Raw genomic sequence first — 10,652 nt, 5'->3', positions numbered from 1 at the left:
GCGAAAGAATGAGCCTGATGAGAGCAAATCCCAGACCTAACCTAGACCTAACGTGTGTTATTCTCAAAAATATTGATCGAAACCAGGTTTGATGGACGGTTTCAGTGTGGTACAACAATAATTCGTGATCCAATCCAGAAGAGCCCAGGATCTAGCCATGAAGTATTAGAAATATGCGAAAGTATGAGCCTGATGAGGGCAAATCCCAGGCCTAACCTAGACATAACATGCGTTATCCTCTAAAATATTGATGGAAACCAGGTTTAATTGACTGTTTCAGTGTGGTACTACATTACTACGTGATGCAATCCAGAAATAGCCCAGGATCTAGCCATGAAGTATGAGAAATATGCGAAAGTATGAGCCTGATGAGGGCAATTCCTAGACCTAACCCAGGCCTAACATGCGTTATCCTCAAAGATATCGATCGAAACCAGGTTTAGTGGACTGTTTCAGTGTGGTACCACATTACTTCGTGATCCAAACCAGAAAAAACCCAGGATCTGTTCAACAAGTATGTGAAATATGCGAAAGAATGAGCCTGATGAGAGCAAATCCCAGACCTAACCTAGACCTAACATGTGTTATCCTCAAAAATATTGATCGAAACCAGGTTTAATGGACTGTTTCAGTGTGGTACCACATTACTACGTGATCCAATCCAGGAAGAGCCCAGGATCCAGCCATGAAGTATTAGAAATATGCGAAAGTATGATCCTGACGAGGGCAAATCCTAGAACTAACCCAGACCTAACATGCGTTATCCTCAAAAATATTGATCGAAACCAGGTTTAATGGACTGTTTCAGTGTGGTACCACATTACTACGTGATCCAACCCAGAAAAAACCCAGGATCTGTTCAACAAGTATGTGAAAAACGCGAAAGTATGACCCTGATGAGGCCAAATCGCAGGCCTAACCTAGACCTAACATGCGTTATCCTCTAAAATATTCGTCGAAACCAGGTTTAATGGACTGTTTCAGTGTGGTGCCACATAACTACGTGATACAAACCAGAAAAAAACCCAGGATCTGCCCATCAAGTATGAGAAATATGCGAAAGTACGAGCCTGATGAGAGCAAATCCCTTACCTAACCTAGACCCAACATGAATTATTCTCTAAAATATTGATCGATACCAGGTTTAATGTACTGTCTCAGTGTGGTACCACATTACTAGGTGATCCAAACCAGAAAAAACCCAGGATCTGTTCAACAAGTATGTGAAAAACGCGAAAGTATAAGCCTGATGAGGGCTAATCCCAGACCTATCCCAGACCTAACATGCGTTATCCTCAAAAATATTGATCGAAACCAGGTTTAATGGACTGTTTCAGTGTGGTACCACATTACTATGTGATCCAAACCAGAAAAAACCCAGGATCTGTTCCAGAAGTATGTGAAGAACGCGATAGTATGAGCCTGATGGGGGCGAATCCCAGACCTATCCCAGACCTAACTTGCGTTATCCTCTAAAATATTGATCGAAACCAGGTTTAATCGACTGTGTCAGTGTGGCACCGCATTATTACGTGATCCAAACCAGAAAAAAAACCAGGATCTGTTCAGCGAGTATGTGAAGTGTGCGAAACTATGAGTCTGACGAGGGCAAATCCCAGAACTATCCCATACCTAACATGCGTTATCCTCTAAAATAGTGATCGAAACCAGGGTTAATTGACTGTTTCAGTGTGGTTCTACATTACTACGTGATCCAATCCAGAGAAAGCCCAGGATCTAGCCATCAAGTATGAGTAATATGCGAAAGAATGTGCCTGATGGGAGCAAATCCCAGACCTAACCTAGACCTAACATGTGTTATCCTCAAAAATGTTGATCGAAACCAGGTTTAATGGACTGTTTCAGTGTGGTACTACATTACTACGTGATGCAATCCAGAAATAGCCCGGGATCTAGCCATGAATTATGAGAAATATGCGAAAGTATGAGTCAGATGAGGGCAAATCCTAGACCTAACCCAGACCTAACTTGCGTTATCCTGTAAAATATTGATCGAAACCAGGTTGAGTGGACTGTTTCAGTGTGGTACCACACTACTGCGTGATCCAAACCAGAAAAGACCCAGGATCTGTTCAACAAGTATGTGAAAAATGCGAAAGTATGATCCTGACGAGGGCAAATCCCAGACCTATCCCAGACCTAACTTGCGTTGTCCACCAAAATATTGATGGAAACCAGGTTTAATTGACTGTTTCAGTGTGGTACTACATTACTACGTGATGCAATCCAGAAATAGCCCAGGATTTAGCCATGAATTATGAGAAATATGCGAAAGTATGAGCCTGATGAGGGCAAATCCCAGGCCTAACCTAGACCTAACATGCATTATCCTCTAAAATATTGATCGAAACCAGGTTTAATGGACTGTTTCAGTGTGGTACCACATTACTATGTGATCCAAACCAGAAAAAACCCAGGATCTGTTCATGAAGTATGTGAAGAACGCGATAGTATGAGCCTGATGGGGGCGAATCCCAGACATATCCCAGACCTAACTTGCGTTATCCTCTAAAATATTGATCGAAACCAGGTTTAATGGACTGTTTCAGTGTGGTACCACTTTACTACGTGATCCAAAGCAGAAAAAACCCTCGATCAGGTCAACATGTATGTTGAAACTGCGAAAGTATGACCCTGATGAGGGCAAATCGCAGGCCTAACCTAGACCTAACATGCGTTATCCTCTAAAATATTCATCGAAACCAGGTCTAATGGATTGTTTCAGTGAGGTAACACATTACTACGTGATCCAAACCAGAAAAAACCGAGATCTGTTCAACAAGTATGTGAAAAACGAGAAAGTATGAGCCTGATGAGGGCGTATCCCAGACTTATCCCAGACCTAACTTGCGTTATCCTCTAAAATATTGATCGAAACCAGGTTTACTTTACTGTTTCATTGTGGTAACACATTACCACATGATCCAATCCAGAAATAGCCCAGGATCTAGCCATGAAGTATGAGAAATATGCGAAAGTATGAGCCTGATGAGGGCAAATCCTAGTCATAACCCAGACCTAACATGCGTTATCCTCTAAAATATTTATCAAGACCAGGTTTAATTGATTGCTTCAGTGTGGTACCACATTACTACATGATCCACACCAGAAAAAACCCAGGTTCCGTTCAAGAAGTATGTGAAAAATGCGAAAGTATGAGTCTGATGAGTGAAAATCTCAGGCCTAACATAGACCTAACATGCGTTATCCTCTAAAATATTGATCGAATCCAGGTTTAATTGACTGTTTTAGTGTGGTACCACATTACTACGTGATCCAAACCAGAAAAAAACCCAGGAGTTGTTCAACAAGTACGTAAAGAATGCGAAAATATGTGTCTGATGAGGGCAAATCCCAGGCCTAACCTAGACCTAACATGCGTTATCCTCTAAAATATTGATCGAAACCAGGGTTAATCGACAGTTTCAGTGTGGTACAACAATTACTACGTGATCCAATCTAGAAAAAGCCGAGGATCTAGCCATCAAGTATGAAAATTTGCGAAAGTATGAGCCTGATGTGGGCAAATTCTAGACCTATCCCAGACCTAACATGCGTTATCCTCTAAAATATTCATTGAAACCAGGTTTAATGGACTGTTTCAGTGTGGTACCACATTACTACGTGATCCAAACCAGAAAAAAGCCCAGGATCTTGTCAACGAGTATGTGAAGTGTGCGAAAGTATGAGTCTGATGGGTGAAAATCCCAGACCTATCCCAGACCTAACATGCGTTGTCCTCTAAAATATTGATCGAAACCAGAGTTAATTGACTGTTTCAGTGTGGTTCTACATTACTACGTGATCGAATCCAGAAAAAGCTCAGGATCTAGCCATCAAGTATGAGAAATATGCGAAAGAATGAGCCTGATGAGAGCAAATCCCAGACCTAACCTAGACCTAACGTGTGTTATCCTCAAAAATATTAATCGAAACCAGGTTTGATGGACGGTTTCAGTGTGGTACAACAATAATACGTGATCCAATCCAGAAGAGCCCAGGATCTAGCCATGAAGTATTAGAAATATGCGAAAGTATGAGCCTGATGAGGGCAAATCCCAGGCCTAACCTAGACATAACATACGTTATCCTCGAAAATATTGATGGAAACCAGGTTTAATTGACAGTTTCAGTGTGGTACTACATTACTACGTGATGCAATCCAGAAATAGCCCAGGATCTAGCCATGAAGTATGAGAAATATGCGAAAGTATGAGCCTGATGAGGGCAATTCCTAGACCTAACCCAGGCCTAACATGCGTTATCCTCAAAGATATTGATCGAAACCAGGTTTAGTGGACTGTTTCAGTGTGGTACCACATTACTTCGTGATCCAAACCAGAAAAAACCCAGGATCTGTTCAACAAGTATGTGAAATATGCGAAAGAATGAGCCTGATGAGAGCAAATCCCAGACCTAACCTAGACCTAACATGTGTTATCCTCAAAAATATTGATCGAAACCAGGTTTAATGGACTGTTTCAGTGTGGTACCACATTACTACGTGATCCAATCCAGGAAGAGCCCAGGATCTAGCCATGAAGTATTAGAAATATGCGAAAGTATGATCCTGACGAGGGCAAATCCTAGAACTAACCCAGACCTAACATGCGTTATCCTCAAAAATATTGATCGAAACTAGGTTTAATGGACTGTTTCAGTGTGGTACCACATTACTACGTGATCCAAACCAGAAAAAACCCAGGATCTGTTCAACAAGTATGTGAAAAACGCGAAAGTATGACCCTGATGAGGCCAAATCGCAGGCCTAACCTAGACCTAACATGCGTTATCCTCTAAAATATTCGTCGAAACCAGGTTTAATGGACTGTTTCAGTGTGGTGCCACATAACTACGTGATACAAACCAGAAAAAAACCCAGGATCTGCCCATCAAGTATGAGAAATATGCGAAAGTACGAGCCTGATGAGAGCAAATCCCTTACCTAACCTAGACCCAACATGAATTATTCTCTAAAATATTGATCGATACCAGGTTTAATGGACTGTCTCAGTGTGGTACCACATTACTAGGTGATCCAAACCAGAAAAAACCCAGGATCTGTTCAACAAGTATGTGAAAAACGCGAAAGTATAAGCCTGATGAGGGCTAATCCCAGACCTATCCCAGACCTAACATGCGTTATCCTCAAAAATATTGATCGAAACCAGGTTTAATGGACTGTTTCAGTGTGGTACCACATTACTATGTGATCCAAACCAGAAAAAACCCAGGATCTGTTCCAGAAGTATGTGAAGAACGCGATAGTATGAGCCTGATGGGGGCGAATCCCAGACCTATCCCAGACCTAACTTGCGTTATCCTCTAAAATATTGTTCGAAACCAGGTTTAATCGACTGTGTCAGTGTGGCACCGCATTATTACGTGATCCAAACCAGAAAAAAAACCAGGATCTGTTCAGCGAGTATGTGAAGTGTGCGAAAGTATGAGTCTGACGAGGGCAAATCCCAGAACTATCCCATACCTAACATGCGTTATCCTCTAAAATAGTGATCGAAACCAGGGTTAATTGACTGTTTCAGTGTGGTTCTACATTACTACGTGATCCAATCCAGAAAAAGCCCAGGATCTAGCCATCAAGTATGAGTAATATGCGAAAGAATGTGCCTGATGGGAGCAAATCCCAGACCTAACCTAGACCTAACATGTGTTATCCTCAAAAATGTTGATCGAAACCAGGTTTAATGGACTGTTTCAGTGTGGTACTACATTACTACGTGATGCAATCCAGAAATAGCCCGGGATCTAGCCATGAATTATGAGAAATATGCGAAAGTATGAGACTGATGAGGGCAAATCCTAGACCTAACCCAGACCTAACTTGCGTTATCCTGTAAAATATTGATCGAAACCAGGTTGAGTGGACTGTTTCAGTGTGGTACCACACTACTGCGTGATCCAAACCAGAAAAGACCCAGGATCTGTTCAACAAGTATGTGAAAAATGCGAAAGTATGATCCTGACGAGGGCAAATCCCAGACCTATCCCAGACCTAACTTGCGTTGTCCTCCAAAATATTGATGGAAACCAGGTTTAATTGACTGTTTCAGTGTGGTACTACATTACTACGTGATGCAATCCAGAAATAGCCCAGGATTTAGCCATGAATTATGAGAAATATGCGAAAGTATGAGCCTGATGAGGGCAAATCCCAGGCCTAACCTAGACCTAACATGCATTATCCTCTAAAATATTGATCGAAACCAGGTTTAATGGACTGTTTCAGTGTGGTACCACATTACTATGTGATCCAAACCAGAAAAAACCCAGGATCTGTTCATGAAGTATGTGAAGAACGCGATAGTATGAGCCTGATGGGGGCGAATCCCAGACATATCCCAGACCTAACTTGCGTTATCCTCTAAAATATTGATCGAAACCAGGTTTAATGGACTGTTCCAGTGTGGTACCACTTTACTACGTGATCCAAAGCAGAAAAAACCCTCGATCAGGTCAACATGTATGTTGAAACTGCGAAAGTATGACCCTGATGAGGGCAAATCGCAGGCCTAACCTAGACCTAACATGCGTTATCCTCTAAAATATTCATCGAAACCAGGTCTAATGGATTGTTTCAGTGTGGTAACACATTACTACGTGATCCAAACCAGAAAAAACCGAGATCTGTTCAACAAGTATGTGAAAAACGAGAAAGTATGAGCCTGATGAGGGCGTATCCCAGACTTATCCCAGACCTAACTTGCGTTATCCTCTAAAATATTGATCGAAACCAGGTTTACTTTACTGTTTCATTGTGGTAACACATTACCACATGATCAAATCCAGAAATAGCCCAGGATCTAGCCATGAAGTATGAGAAATATGCGAAAGTATGAGCCTGATGAGGGCAAATCCTAGTCATAACCCAGACCTAACATGCGTTATCCTCTAAAATATTTATCAAGACCAGGTTTAATTGATTGCTTCAGTGTGGTACCACATTACTACATGATCCACACCAGAAAAAACCCAGGTTCCGTTCAAGAAGTATGTGAAAAATGCGAAAGTATGAGTCTGATGAGTGAAAATCTCAGGCCTAACATAGACCTAACATGCGTTATCCTCTAAAATATTGATCGAATCCAGGTTTAATTGACTGTTTTAGTGTGGTACCACATTACTACGTGATCCAAACCAGAAAAAAACCCAGGAGTTGTTCAACAAGTACGTAAAGAATGCGAAAATATGTGTCTGATGAGGGCAAATCCCAGGCCTAACCTAGACCTAACATGCGTTATCCTCTAAAATATTGATCGAAACCAGGGTTAATGGACTGTTTCAGTGTGGTACCACATTACTTCGTGATCCAAACCAGAAAAAACCCAGGATCTGTTCAACAAGTATGTGAAATATGCGAAAGAATGAGCCTGATGAGAGCAAATCCCAGACCTAACCTAGACCTAACATGTGTTATCCTCAAAAATATTGATCGAAACCAGGTTTAATGGACTGTTTCAGTGTGGTACCACATTACTACGTGATCCGAATCAGAAAAAACCCAGGATCTGTTCAACAAGTATGTGAAAAACGCGAAAGTATGAGCCTGATGAGGGCATATCCCAGCCCTATCCTAGACCTAACGTGTGTTATCCTCAAAAATATTGATCAAAACCAGGTTTGATGGACGGTTTCAGTGTGGTACAACAATAATACGTGATCCAATCCAGAAGAGCCCAGGATCTAGCCATGAAGTATTAGAAATATGCGAAAGTATGAGCCTGATGAGGGCAAATCCCAGGCCTAACCTAGACATAACATGCGTTATCCTCTAAAATATTGATGGAAACCAGGTTCAATTGACTGTTTCAGTGTGGTACTACATTACTACGTGATGCAATCCAGAAATAGCCCAGGATCTAGCCATGAAGTATGAGAGATATGCGAAAGTATGAGCCTGATGAGGGCAATTCCTAGACCTAACCCAGGCCTAACATGCGTTATCCTCAAAGATATTGATCGAAACCAGGTTTAATGGACTCTTTCAGTGTGGTACCACATTACTACATGATCCGAATCAGAAAAAACCCAGGATCTGTTCAACAAGTATGTGAAAAACGCGAAAGTATGAGCCTGATGAGGGCATATCCCAGCCCTATCCTAGACATAACTTGCGCTATCCGCTAAAATATTGATCGAAACCAGGTTTAATTGACTGTTTCAGTGTGGTGCCACATTACTACCTGATCCAATCCATTAATTGCCCAGGATCTAGCCATGAAGTATGAGAAATATGCGAAAGTATGGGTCTGATGGGGGCAAATCTCAGGCCTAACCTAGACCTAGCATGAGTTATCCTCTAAAATATTGATCGAAACCAGGTTTAGTGGACTGTTTCAGTGTGGTACCACATTACTTCGTGATCCAAACCAGAAAAAACCCAGGATCTGTTCAACAAGTATGTGAAAAATGCGAAAGTATGACCCTGATGAGGGCAAATCCCAGACCTATCCCAGACCTAACATGCGTTATCCTCTAAAATATTCGTCGAAACCAGGTTTAATGGACTGTTTCAGTGTGGTGCCACATAACTACGTGATACAAACCAGAAAAAAACCCAGGATCTGCCCATCAAGTATGAGAAATATGCGAAAGTACGAGCCTGATGAGAGCAAATCCCTTACCAAACCTAGACCCAACATGAATTATTCTCTAAAATATTGATCGAAACCAGGTTTAATGGACTGTCTCAGTGTGGTACCACATTACTAGGTGATACAAACCAGAAAAAACCCAGGATCTGTTCAACAAGTATGTGAAAAACGCGAAAGTATAAGCCTGATGAGGGCTAATCCCAGACCTATCCCAGACCTAACTTGCGTTGTCCTCTAAAATATTGATGGAAACCAGGTTTAATCGAATGTTTCTGTGTGGTCCCACATTACTACGTGATCCAAACCAGAAAAAACCCAGGATCAGTTCAACAAGTATGTGAAAATCGCGAAAGTATGAGCCTGATGAGGGCGAATCCCAGACCTATCCCAGACGTAACTTGCGTTATCCTCTAAAATATTGATCGAAACCAGGTTTAATTGACTGCTTCAGTGTGGTACCACATTACTACGTGATCCAATCCAGAAATAGCCCAGGATCTAGCCATGAAGTATGAGAAATATGCGAAAGTATGAGCCTGATGAGGGCAAATCCTAGACCTAACCCAGACCTATCATGCGTTATCCTCAATAATATTGATCGAAACCAGGTTTAATGGACTGGTTCAGTGTGGTACCACATTACTACGTGATCCAATCCAGAAATAGCCGAGGATCTAGCCATGAAGTATTAGAAATATGCGAAAGTATGAGCCTGATGAGGGCAAATCCTAGACCTTACCCAGACCTAACATGCGTTATCCTCTAAAATATTTATCAAGACCAGGTTTAATTGAATGTTTCACTGTGGTACCACATTACTACGTGAACCAAACCAGTAAAAACCCAGGACCCGTTCAACGAGTATGTGAAGAATGCGAAAGTATGAGTCTGATGAGGGCAAATCCCAGACCTATCCCAGACCTAACTTGCGTTATCCTCTAAAGTATTGATCGAAACCAGGTTTAATTGACTGTTTCAGTGCGGTACCACACTACTACGTGATCCAAACCAGAAAAAAACCCAGGAGCTGTTCAACAAGTTCGTGAAAAATGCGAAAGTATGTGTCTGATGAGGGCATATCCCAGGCCTAACCTAGACCTAATATGCGTTATCTTCTAAAATATTGATCGAAAGCAGGTTTAATGGTCTGTTTCCGTGTGGTACCACATTACTACGTGATCCAAACCAGAAAAAGCCCAGAATCTGCCTATCAAGTATGAGAAATATGCGAAAGAATGAGCCTGATGAGGGCAAATCCTAGACCTAACCCAGACCTAACATGCGTTATCCTCTAAAATATTTATCAAGACCAGGTTTAATTGATTGTTTCAGTGTGATACCACATTACTACGTGACACACGCCAGAAAAAACCCAAGACCCGTTCAACAAGTATGTGAAAAACGCGAAAGTATGAGCCTGATGAGGGCAAATCCCAGACCTATCCCAGACATAACTTGCGTTATCCTCTAAAATATTGATCGAAACCAGGTTGAATTGACTGTTTCAGTGTGGTACCACATTACTACGTGATCCAAAGCAGAAAAGACCCTGGATTAGGCCAACATGTATGTTAAAACTGCGAAAGTATGACCCTGATGATGCCAAATCCCAGGCCTAACCTAGGCCTAACATGCGTTATCCTGAAAAATATTGATCGAAACCTGGTTTAATCGACTGTCTCAGTGTGGTACCACATTACTATGTGATTCAAACCAGAAAAAACCCAGGATCCGTTCAACAAGTATGTGAAGAATGCGAAAGTATGAGTCTCATGAGTGAAAATCCCAGGGCTAACCTAGACCGAACATGCGTTATCCTCTAAAATATTGATCCAAACCAGGTTTAATGGACTGCTTCAGTGTGGTACCACTTTACTACGTGATCCAAAGCAGAAAAAACCCTCGATCAGGTCGACATGTATGTTAAAACTGCGAAAGTATGACCCTGATGAGGGCAAATTCCAGGCCTAACCTAGGTCGAACTTGCGTTGACCTCTAAAATATTGATGGGAACCACGT

Source organism: Colletes latitarsis, unplaced genomic scaffold (assembly GCF_051014445.1).
Source record: "Colletes latitarsis isolate SP2378_abdomen unplaced genomic scaffold, iyColLati1 scaffold0007, whole genome shotgun sequence".
Lineage (NCBI taxonomy): Eukaryota > Metazoa > Arthropoda > Insecta > Hymenoptera > Colletidae > Colletes > Colletes latitarsis.
The sequence above is the reverse complement of the archived record's forward strand: the minus strand, read 5'-3'. Positions refer to the sequence as shown.